Genomic DNA, 12603 nt, shown 5'->3' with positions numbered 1-12603 from the left:
CCCACTTCCCCCGTGACTGAGTTGGATCAAATCAGACTCAGGTTGGCTCCTTCACCCTCACTAAGGTCTGCATAGCCTGGTTCCTCTTTTAATTTTACGCCCATGAAAGAGAAGTGCTTATATTATTTAGCATCACAGAGTAATACGCCAGCTATTCTGCAGTGAATCTATTATACCGTAAATCCAATCCAATCCAATCCAGTACGTATTATGGCCCGTTCAACCGTGACGACCTAAACATCACAGCCGAAGATCGTGGTAAAGAACAGTAAGCCCATCCTGAAGTGGTGCCGCTGAAATGGCAATAGCATTTACACCCCTAGAGTGGATTTCACACGGACTACTATAAACACACAGTATCTAAACCAAAACTATTTTATACAATACAAATGGGTATACACACTGTACAATGCCTGTGGTAGGCTAAAACCATATTCTTGATATGACTGTGAGTTTCTGCATGCTCCTGTAGTGTGTTCTCTCACAGCTCATTAGCCAGGCTCTACTGACATTTGTGCGTTTTTTCATTCAGGTCAGTTGGTTTGGAGCATGGTAGAATGTTGCTCTACTGAGGACCATCCCAGTCCCAGCCCATGGTCACCATCACAATGCCTACAGTATATTTTGAGGCACCGGCCCGGGGGGTTGGTTAAATGATCGGAAGACAGGAAAACGCCTCTTTCCCATGCTGTACACTCTTCTTCCCTCCCCTCCTCTGTTCTAATGGTGTCAGGGCTTACGTAATGCCACTGCAGTAGAGACTGTTCTCGTGTGGAACAGTTTGTCATCACGCCATTGAGCCCTACCCTGACTGCTCATATCGTCTGTCCCACGCACACGTGCGTGAACGTGCGCGCACTATCTATCCTCACGACCCACATTGACTTCCCCTTCCCTGCTTCCTATACATCCAAAGAGATATCAATCAAGTAGGTGAACCCGCACATGACATGAAGTTACACCATTTTTTTTCTCTCTGCTTAAGATAGGGCTAGCAAATCCCTCTGTATGTAATGTGTGAGAGATAGACACTGTGGGCCGAGGAGTGTGTATGCAAATCCTTATGCCATCTATAGAGATAAAGCTGACACATGTATGTCCATCAGCTGACACTGTGGTGCTGTAATGAGAAACACTGCATCACACTGTACGTGTGTGAGCAAATCCTTACGCCTTCTACTCAGATAAAGCTGATGCAGACATTGCTGTTGTTATACAAACACTGAATCGTAGTCTCACATTACTGAAAAGAGCAGGTGCGACGTGGCTGTGTAGCATCACACTCAAAGAGAGCTATAGGATTGTTTTCAGGTGACATACAGTGTACTCACATTATTTTATTGATTAAATAAGAAACAGAACAGCATAGGTCATGTATACACACAGATATTGTCCTCATCTGAGCATGACTATGTATAAGTGGGATTAGCAAAGGGGATTGCACCCCTCCGAAACTGATGCTCTCGGGATCCACTCAAACTTGACAGGGTCTGTTATACAGGCTTACCCACTGTTCCAACCTTCCACAGGGGCCACCCTATCCATAATGAACTCCATCCAGAGCACCAGTCTTTCCCAAAGTTCACAGTGTGATTGACAGTGTTACTTATGAGCAGGCAGGCAGCCCGCTGTATGATTCCACACAGTGTCAAAAGAATGAATGAAGGAAAGTAGAGGAAAGGAGTCCCCTGGCTCATGTTGGCATGCATTCTGCTACATACATCCAGGGATGTTATAGGATGTTGGTGTGGGTTGTTGCATTTTCTTCAGAGGTCTGGACCCTCTCTTGGCATAACGAATGGAAAAAAAGGACTACAGTATCACTTATCAAAAGGAATTGCAGGAAAATAAGACAGGGTTTTTAGACAGTTCTACAAAAAAGAGGGAGTAACAAAAGATAAAAAGTATTGTAGAAAAAGTCGATTTATTTCACTCTGATAGTCTGTAGGGAAAAAAAAGCACCTTAGAAAGATACTCTCTTCCATATGCGGTTGTTTCTGACCTTGGTATGCTACCATACCCGTGCATCCTTTAACAATACATCCCAGAATACCCTTTGTTACGACCGTCCTCCTCAATCACCGTTCTACTCCAGCTTTAGACCTGCATCTTGGTTGAATGCATCTGTCATGTTGGCACAATACAAGGGAGTCACAGTCCTTCCTTTGGTTCCCAGGGGAGATGTTGTGTTGTTGCGCTTGTGTGTTGTTGTGCTTGAGCCTCAGCCTCGATGTCTGTGTTGCTCTGGAGCTGATGGTGGTGTGCTACAGCAGAAAGACGAAAACAATGTGGGATAGAGTGCCATTTGAGAGAATCATGAAGATATTTGACTCTCCTTGTAAATATACAGTACAAAAACAGGATGCAAAGGGTGTCCATGTGATCATATTAAAAGAGTGATTTTGTAGGAAAGCAGCCATTTCGGTGTTTGTGTTTGAAGCAGTCTCTTATCTTTATTTTCTATTTTGAGCGCTTGCAGCTGTGGTGGCTGTGGGTTTATTGCCGGTCCTGCGGACAGGAACCTTGGACAAAGGTATCTTGGAGCGTGGGGGCTCCTTAGCTCCTTGGGGGACAGTGGTGTTGGACTGGACTCCCAGCTTGACAGGGATCTTGGAGTCACGCGGTATACTGCTGTAGACTGTAGGTTGGCGGAGCTGACGACTCTCCTCTGGGCTATGTTTTACAGGGGACAGGCTGGCCTCAACTTCAGCTTCAGCAGAGGCGTTACTAATTGTGTCTTTGCTGACTCCGTGGCGTATGCTGGGGCATGGACTCCCCTCTTCCTGCCCTGGAGTAGGTGGGTCCCAGCTCCCCTCGTCGTCAGTGGACTGGGACTCACGGAGTGGCAGCTTGCCTGCCCTGCCTCCACCGCAGACAGGGATCTTACTGAGCCCCGCTGCCTTCACTGGGGGTGTCTTCTTCTCTGTGGGGGGGCCCTGGGGGTCCATGTGTGCCTCATTCTGTGAAGCGAGGCCTTTCTCTTCTCTCTTGGGTGAATTGTTCCAGGCACCCCGCACATCCATGCCGTTTGGACTCGTCATGTCCTCTCCTGTATCTAGAGAGCCCTTGTGCTCACCACCCTTCACCTGACCAGAGGCAAGGGGTGTACACTGCACAGGGGCAAGTAAGAGAACAGGAGAGGGCATAGAAGGGAATGAGGCAGGGGTAGAGGGAGTCTTAGACATAGGGACTGTAGTTGGGGTAGGGACAGGCGTTGGAAACGGGGGAGTCTTAGACATGGGGACTGGAGTTGGAGTAGGGACAGGGGTAGGAAACGGGGGAGTCTTAGACATGGGGACTGTAGTTGGAGTAGGGACAGGGGTAGGAAACGGGGGAGTCTTAGACATGGGGACTGGAGTTGGAGTAGGGACAGGGGTAGGAAACGGGGGAGTCTTAGACATGGGGACTGTAGTTGGAGTAGGGACAGGGGTAGGAAACGGGGGAGTCTTAGACATGGGGACTGGAGTTGGAGTAGGGACAGGGGTAGGAAACGGGGGAGTCTTAGACATAGGGACTGGAGTTGGAGTAGGGACAGGGGTAGGAAACGGGGGAGTCTTAGATATGGGGACTGGAGTTGGGGTAGGGACAGGGGTAGGAAACGGGGGAGTCTTAGACATAGGGACTGGAGTTGGAGTAGGGACAGGGGTAGGAAACGGGGGAGTCTTAGATATGGGGACTGGAGTTGGGGTAGGGACAGGGGTAGGAAACGGGGGAGTCTTAGACATAGGGACTGGAGTTGGAGTAGGGACAGGGGTAGGAAACGGGGGAGTCTTAGACATGGGGACTGGAGTTGGGGTAGGGACAGGGGTAGGAAACGGGGGAGTCTTAGACATAGGGACTGTAGTTGGGGTAGGGACAGGGGTAGGAAACGGGGGAGTCTTAGATATGGGGACTGGAGTTGGGGTAGGGACAGGGGTAGGAAACGGGGGAGTCTTAGACATTGGGCCTGATTTTGGAGTAGGGGCAGAGGGAGCCTTTGAGTCAGCTAGAATTGGAGACAAGGTTTGGACAGGAACAGGGCTAGTGACTGAGGCTGGCACTGGAACTGGGATATAGGGGATTTTAAATGCTGAGCTCGGGACAGCCGTAGGATAAAAGGATGTTAGGGAGGGAGGTGCGATAGTGGAATCCAGACATGGGACTGAGATCATTTTGGGGGGTGGGGCAGAGGTGAAAGTGGCTGGTGAAAGAGTGGCAGGGTTGGTTACAGAAGCTGGTTTGGCCACTGGGGCTGGGACAGGAGGTGGGGTAACTACTGGGGAAGGTTTGGATACAGGGGCAGCAGGTGGGGTAACTACTGGGGAAGGTTTGGATACAGGGGCAGGAGGTGGGGTAACTACTGGGGAAGGTTTGGATACAGGGGCAGCAGGTGGGGTAACTAATGGGGAAGGTTTGGATACAGGGGCAGCAGGTGGGGTAACTACTGGGGAAGGTTTGGATACAGGGGCAGCAGGTGGGGTAACTACTGGGGAAGGTTTGGATACAGGGGCAGGAGGTGGGGTAACTACTGGGGAAGGTTTGGATACAGGGACAGGGCTTGGGGTGGATTTTGTTGTTGGTGGAGGGGGGGGGGTTGTTAAAGGGGTAGGGCTTGATTGAGTGGTAGGGCTAGTTATAGTTGTGGGGATAGTTGAGAATTTGGTTGTCACAATGGGGGAAGGTTCAGGTTTGATCGACCAGCTGGTAGGTTCAGGTTTAGTTGTAGGGGTAAAGGTGGGGGTAGGTTTAGTGGTGGGGGAAGGTGAAAGGGTAGGTTTGGTTGTAGGGGTAAAGGTGGGGGTAGGTTTAGTGATGGGGGAAGAGGAAGGGGTAGGTTTGGATTTAGAAGTAAGTGTTGGGGTAGGGGTTGGACTAGATTTAGTAGTAGCAGTAGGAACAGGGGTTGGTGTAGGTGAAGGGGTAGCTTTAGTAATAGTGGTAGGTTTGGAAATAGGGGTAGGTTTAGAAATAGGGGTAGGTTTCGAAATAGGGGTAGGTTTAGAAATAGGGGTAGGTTTAGAAATAGGGGTAGGTTTTGCTGAAAGAGTAGTTGATGAGGATTTCTCTCCAGCCACAGCTCCCTTGGTCCCAGGTCCAGTCCCGACAGTAGGGCAGGCTTTGCCCCACTCCGCCTCCACTTCAGCAGAAATGTCTCCACATCCTGTCAATGAGTCAAAGCTTATCAGAGAGGAGATGTCTGCAAGCAGCGAGCTCAGACGGTCCACAGCAGGATCCAAGGGTGGTGGTTCAGTGGTGGGCAGAGGCGGCAGTACATCCTCATTAGATTCCGTGACGCTGTCTGTAGTCACTGAGGGAGCCGTCGTCTCTGATGAGCTTGAGGCTGAGCTCTCCTTCACTGTGGGGCTCTTCGATGAAACAGGGGACTCTTGTCCAGGCTCAGGCTCTGGGACATCCTGGCTGCGAGGCGCAGGTCTGGGAGTCAAAGTCATGTCTTCCTTGATGATCTCCACGCTGTTTGTACGGGACGACATGAGGAGGGGGCTCGGGGGGGTCTCGGCCTCGTCCCTGGCCTCCTTCTCTCGCTGGTTCCACGCCAGACTGTTGAAGAGACCCTTCAGGCCCCGACGCTGGCGTACCTTTGGCTGGGACTCTGTACGGAACCTCCGGTCTGGTCCTCCTCGACGGCTGCGCCGCAACTTCATCAGGAAGCTGAGGGATTTGGCAGAGGTCATAGAGGAGATGGAGGGACGGCCAGCAGAAGGGATGGCGGGATCTCCAGCATCACCCAGGGGCTCCTCCAGGGCTTCCTCCTCCTCTCTATGACTCACCTCTGGTTCCTCCTCCTTCTCGGTCTCCTTCTCCAGCTCCTGCTCCGCTGCTGCGGACTCCGTTAATCCTTCCACTGTCTTGCTCCTGGCGATAGGTGACTTGTTGTTCCCCTCGCCTTTGCCGCGTATGGAGAAGATGCTGCCTGGCTTGCGCTTCCCAAACAGCTTGAAGGCCTTTCTGATTTTTCCAGCAGGCTGTGGGTCGCACGGAGAGAGTTCGCTACTCTCTGACTGTATATCCATTTTGAATCTCTATACTCTTCTCTGCTGTACTCCGATTTTGTGCCCTATTTTTCTCACCCAGCTATTGCTAACAGAACATGTACCTTTATTCTCTCTTACAATACACCTTCTCCTTTCTGCAGACTGGCTATGCTTCAATTGCTTGCAGTATGTTTCTCGCTCCTCTCGCTCTATCCCTCCCTCTGTCTTTCTCTCCCCACCAGGTCTTTCTCCTCTATTTCTCCCTCACACGCCCCTCCCCTCACCCTCTTTTTCTCTGGCTGCTCCTGCAGGTCTCCATGGCAACTGAGGGGCTAAGCAGCTTTCGTCAGCGATGGAGCGGAGCCAGAAGCTGTCATCATCCCACCCCAGACACAGTTCTCGCCTTTTTTACTCTCTGTTTCTCTTTTGCTGATACCCCCTCCTCTCTCCATATCACAGTCTATTTCTGTTTAGAACTCTCTGTCTCGGCCTCATGTCTCTTGTGTTGTTACATATGCACATTTGCCTGTTTTATGTTGATGTGTTTATATGGGTATGGGTTTTGGTATGTGAATGTGCATGTCTTGTGTATGCATTCCTGTCTTGTTAAGCATGCCCATTTGTTTTAAGAGTGCACATCGCATGTGTTTGCCTGTAAATGCCCTGCGTGTGATGTGACCATGAGAGTAACTACATTACCATCTCCCTCCAACACTAACCCAACCACTGCCATGACCTCCCCAACAGCTTATCAAAATCAACATCAGAGCGAATGACAAACAAGCCTTTGTATTAATGACAGAAATCCAATTGAATGAAACATGGAGCCATTCCTGTCTCGCATATAGTGTTTGTGTAAATGTGGAGAATTAGGATTTGAGGGGAACTTGAGAAATATGAAAGCTCTAACGTACTTATGTTAAATGTTATTGCTAAATAACACAGAGCTCTGTCTGGGCTGAGCATTGATCCCAGAGGGGATCGCTCCTTCTATATCGCCTGAAAGCAGAGATCAAATTTTCTCTCACTCTCACGCACACAAACAAATACACACACACGTCTACAAATGGAATTCATTATGCCCTCCACTCAGAGCTGGTTGCCATCTTGTCCAACCCATTTCGACAGTGTGAATCCACTCTCTTCCATCTTTATTATCTTACCTCACTTTCGGATCATTCCTCAATTTCGATTTTTAGATCTGCCCCTCCACTCCTTTCCATCTTTCCAATCTTCTACTTAAAGTCATACTAAACTGGCGGACTGCCATCCGGATCGGGACCCAGAACGGGTTCAATATGGACCCCGGGTCCCGACACACAGGTTTTTAACTGACTGCTGCTGAGAGTTGTAATAGTACAATGTACAAGGTCCAATTTCTAAATGTTGTATTGTCAGTTTTCCTCTTCTTATGTCATTCACTGATAGACCGTAGAGAGATTTTTTTGTCCAAACAATCTAGTTGATCAACTACAGTCCATCATTACTTTGAGACATGAAGGTTAGTCAATAAGGAACATTTCAAGAACGTTGAAAGTTTCTTCAAGTGCAGTCGCAAAAACCATCAAGCACTATGATGAAACTGGCTCTCATGAGGACCGCCACGGGAAAGGAAGACCCAGAGTTACCTCTGCTGCAGAGGATTATTTCATTAGAGCTACCAGCTTCAGAAATTGCAGCCCAAATAAATGCTTCACAGAGTTCAAGTAACAGACACATCTCAACCTCAACTGTTCAGAGGAGACTGCGTGAATCAGGCCTTCATGGTCTAATTGCCGCAAAGAAACCACTAATAAAGGACACCAATAAGAAGAAGAGACTTGCCTGGGCCGAAACACACAAACAATGGACATTAGACCGGTGGAAATCTGTCCTTTGGTCTGATGAGTCCAAATGGGGGATTTTTGGTTCCAACCGCCGTGTCTTTGTGAGACGCAGAACAGGTGAACGAATGATCTCTGCATGTGTGGGTCCCACTGTGAAAGCATGGAGGAGGAGGTGTGATGGTGTGATGGTGCTTTGCTGGTGACACTGTCAGTGATTTATTTAGAATTCCAGACACACTTAACCAGCATGGCTACCACAGCATTCTGCAGCGATACGCCATCCCAGCTGGTTTGTACTTAGTGGGACAATCATTTGTTTTTCAACATGACAATGATCCAATACACCTTCAGGCTGTGTAAGGGCTATTTGACCAAGGAGAGTGATGGAGTGCTGCATCAGATGACTTGGCTTCCACAATCACCCGACCTCAACCCAATTGAGATGGTTTGGGATGAGTTGGACTGCAGACTGAAGGAAAAGCAGCCAACATGTGCTCAGCATATGTGGGAACTCCTTCTAGACTGTTGGAAAAGCATTCCAGGTGAAGCTGGTTGAAAGAATGCCAAGAGTTTGCAAAGCTGTCATCAAGGCAAAGGGTGGCTACTTTGAAGAATCTCAAATATAACATATATTTTGATTTGTTTAACACTTTTTCGGTTACTACATGATTCCATATGTGTTATTTCATAGTTTTGATAGAAAATAGTAAAAATAAAGAAAAACCCTTGAATGAGTAGGTGTGTCCAAACTTTTGACTAGTACTGTAGTTCTCTATTCGGCAGTGGGCTATACTCGGCCTTGTCTCAGGGTAGTAGGTTGGTGGTTGAAGATATCCCTCTAGTGGTGTGGGGGCTGTGCTTTGGAAAAGTGGGTGGGTTTATATCCTGCCTGGTTGGCCCTGTCTGGGGGTATCGTCGGTTGCAGCCACAGTGTCTCCCGACCCCTCCTGTCTCAGCCTCCAGTAATTTTGCTGCAATAGTTTGTGTCGGGGGCTAGGGTCCTTCTGTTATATCTGGAGTATTTCTCCTGTCTTATCCGGTGTCCTTGTCCCGGACATGCTGTTTCGACTCTCTCTCTCTACCGCACCTGCTGTCTCTAACTCTAAATGATTGGCTATGAAAAGCCAACTGACATTTACTCCTGAGGTGCTGACCTGTTGCACCCTCTACAACCACTGTGATGATTATTATTATTTGACCCTGCTGGTCATCTATGAACGTTTGAACATCTTGGCCATGTACTGTTATAATCTCCACCCGGCACAGCCAGAAGAGGACTGGCCACTCCTCAGTACCTGGTTCCTCTCTAGGTTTCTTCCTAGGTTCCTGCCTTTCTAGGGAGTTTTTCCTAGCCACCGTGCTTCTACATCTGCATTGCTTGCTGTTTGGGGTTTTAGACTGTGTTTCTGTAAAGCACTTTGTGACATCGGCTGATGTAAAAAGAGCTTTATAAATACATTTGATTGATTGATTCTCTCTCCTCTTTTCCGCTTGTAACGATTTTCGTTGGTGGAAGGAGAGGAAGACCAAAGTGCAGCGTGGTACATATCCATAATCCTTTTAATCCAGAATGAATACACAAACAAAACTATAAACACACAGTTCTGACAGGTGCAACAATTACTAACCAGAAAATAACTACCCACAAATCATAGTGGGAAAACAGGCTACCTAAGTATGGTTCTCAATCAGAGACAACGATCAACAGCTGCCTCTGATTGGGAACCATACCAGGCCAAACACAGAAATACAAAACCTAGAACAAAAACCCTAGAATGCCCACCCCAACTCACGCCCTGACCAAACTAAAACAGAGACATAAAAAAGGAACTAAGGTCAGGACGTGACACCGCTAACATTGAAATAAAACAAAGTCTGTATTCAGACTTGAAGTACTACTTTTACCAGAACACTTTAGGGTGAACAGCATGACCAAAAAAAGAAGCACACAGTTACAGAGCACCAGCCACCCACTGATATACAGAGAGATACATACAGTGGGGCAAAAAAGTATTTAGTCAGCCACCAATTGTGCAAGTTCTCCCACTTAAAAAGATGAGAGAGGCCTGTAATGTTCACCATAGGTACACTTCAACTATGACAGACAAAATGAGAAAAACAATCCAGAAAATCACATTGTAGGATTTCTAATGAATTTATTAGCAAATTATGGTGGAAAATAAGTATTTGGTCACCTACAAACAAGCAAGATTTCTGGCTCTCACAGACCTGTAACTTCTTCTTTAAGAGGCTCCTCTGTCCTCCACTCGTTACCTGTATTAATGGCACCTGTTTGAACTTGTTATCAGTATAAAATACACCTGTCCACAACCTCAAACAGTCACACTCCAAACTCCACTATGGCCAAGACCAAAGAGCTGTCAAAGGACACCAGAAACAAAATTCTAGACCTGCACCAGGCTGGGAAGACTGAATCTGCAATAGGTAAGCAGCTTGGTTTGAAGAAATCAACTGTGGGAGCAATTATTAGGAAACTGAAGACATACAAGACCACTGATAATCTCCCTCGATCTGGGGCTCCACGCAAGATCTCACCCCGTGGGGTCAAAATGATCACAAGAACGGTGAGCAAAAATCCCAGAACCACACGGGGGGGACCTAGTGAATGACCTGCAGAGAGCTGGGACCAAAGTAACAAAGCCTACCATCAGTAACACACTACGCCGCCAGGGACTCAAATCCTGCAGTGCCAGACGTGTCCCCCTGTAAAAACTCAACTCGTCGTGTTTGGAGGACAAAGAATGCTGAGTTGCATCCAAAGAACACCATACCTACCGTGAAGCATGAGGGTGGAAACATCATACTTTGGGGCTGTTTTTCTGCAAAGGGACCAGGACGACTGATCTGTGTAAAGGAAAGAATGAATGGGGCCATGTATCGTGAAATTTTGAGTGAAAACCTCCTTCCATCAGCAAGGGCATTGAAGATGAAACGTGGCTGGGTCTTTCAGCATGACAATGATCCCAAACACACTGCCCGTGCAACGAAGGAGTGGCTTCGTAAGAAGCATTTCAAGGTTCTGGAGTGGCCTAGCCAGTCTCCAGATCTCAACCCCATAGAAAATCTGCCCAGAAACAGCCCCAAAACATCACTGCTCTAGAGGAGATCTGCATGGAGGAATGGGCCAAAATACCAGCAACAGTGTGTGAAAACCTTTTGAAGACTTACAGAAAACGTTTGACCTCTGTCATTGCCAACAAAGGGTATATAACAAAGTATTTAGATAAACTTTTGTTATTGACCAAATACTTATTTTCCACCTTAATTTGCAAATAAATACATTAAAAATCCTACAATGTGATTTTCTGGATTTTATTTTCTCATTTTGTCTGTCATAGTTGAAGTGTACCTATGATATAAATGACAGGCCTCTCTCATCTTTTTAAGTGGGAGGACTTGCACAATTGGTGGCTGACTAAATACTTTTTTGCCCCACTGTACATATGATAACATATATTACCCCCAAAGCAGCAGTTACAGTAAATACTCACAAGCTTGTTTCATTTATATGCCGCCACCCAGAGGGCTAAAGCACATAATCAGTAATCTGAATACAAGGACCACTTGTGTTTGAAATCGTATTTAGAAAATCTAATTATGGGATGACACTAAGCTCTCTCTGTCTCTGCCTCACCCTTCACCCTTTAGAAACATTATCCCAGAGACAAGGGATGTTGGTTGACACTGGCAGGTCACATTATGGCTCTGGGCAACTTCTGGGAAAGGTGTCAAACACATGTCATGTTAAGGTAATTTATCAGGGCCTAACACAGTGCAAAATCTAAATCATGAGTTCTGTATCACACACTCTTGTTTGTTTAAGAGCATGTCTGCTTGTCGGGTGTGTGTGTGTGTGTATTCCTGGGTAGGGGAGTTGATTTGAGTTTTACAATTAATTTAATGGGAAGCTCTGGGAAGGAGTCCATTTTTGCATAACCATGTGTGTGTGTGTGTGTGTGTGTGTGTGTGTGTGTGTGTGTGTGTGTGTGTGTGTGTGTGTGTGTGTGTGTGTGTGTGTGTGTGTGTGTGTGTGTGTGTGTGTGTGTGTGTGTGTGTATTTCGAATCAGATCTGAGGGGTTAGCATAACGTGTCTTTGTATCTGCACTCCTTTTTGTACAGGTAGCCTGTTAATCAATTGTGTTGACTTTGTTAATCTGCTATATTCTCATGGTCGCTGGCTGATTTAAATAAGATTTAATTGGGTCATGGAGGCTACTAACTAGTCTGTGGGTGCCTTTGTGTTTTCAATAGCACTACTGCCCTCTGCTGGAGGTAGGAGCATTTGATTTTGACAAATCAGTCAAGAGGGAGTGAAGAGAAAAAGCGGAGGTGAGGGGAGTCAACAACAGCAGATGATTTACAGTTCAGTTGGGTTGAGATTTAGATATGTCATAAGGAGAGAGCCACATTTCACCTCCTAGCACTGTGATACTATCTGAGCAGTTGATGGAGCTGATCTGGGCTTGGGGCAACTCATCCAATGAATTCATATATCAATATCTCATCTCAGTCTGAGCAAGGTTGTAGGGTTTGACCATTTGACATCGGGGCAAACATGTGACAAATTCAAATCTTATATAAATAGACCTCAGAATGAATAAACATGTGCATATTCAAAACAAGAAACAGCCCCTGCAGGCCTATCTGAAAAACAGCTTCTATCTCAAGGCCATCAGACTGTTAAACAGCCACCACTAACATTGAGTGGCTGCTGCCAACACACTGACTCAACTCCAGCCACTTTAATAATGGGAATTGATGGGAAATTATGTAAAATATATCA

Source organism: Oncorhynchus kisutch, linkage group LG28 (assembly GCF_002021735.2).
Source record: "Oncorhynchus kisutch isolate 150728-3 linkage group LG28, Okis_V2, whole genome shotgun sequence".
NCBI classification, from domain to species: domain Eukaryota; kingdom Metazoa; phylum Chordata; class Actinopteri; order Salmoniformes; family Salmonidae; genus Oncorhynchus; species Oncorhynchus kisutch.
This window is presented reverse-complemented; position numbering follows the sequence as displayed.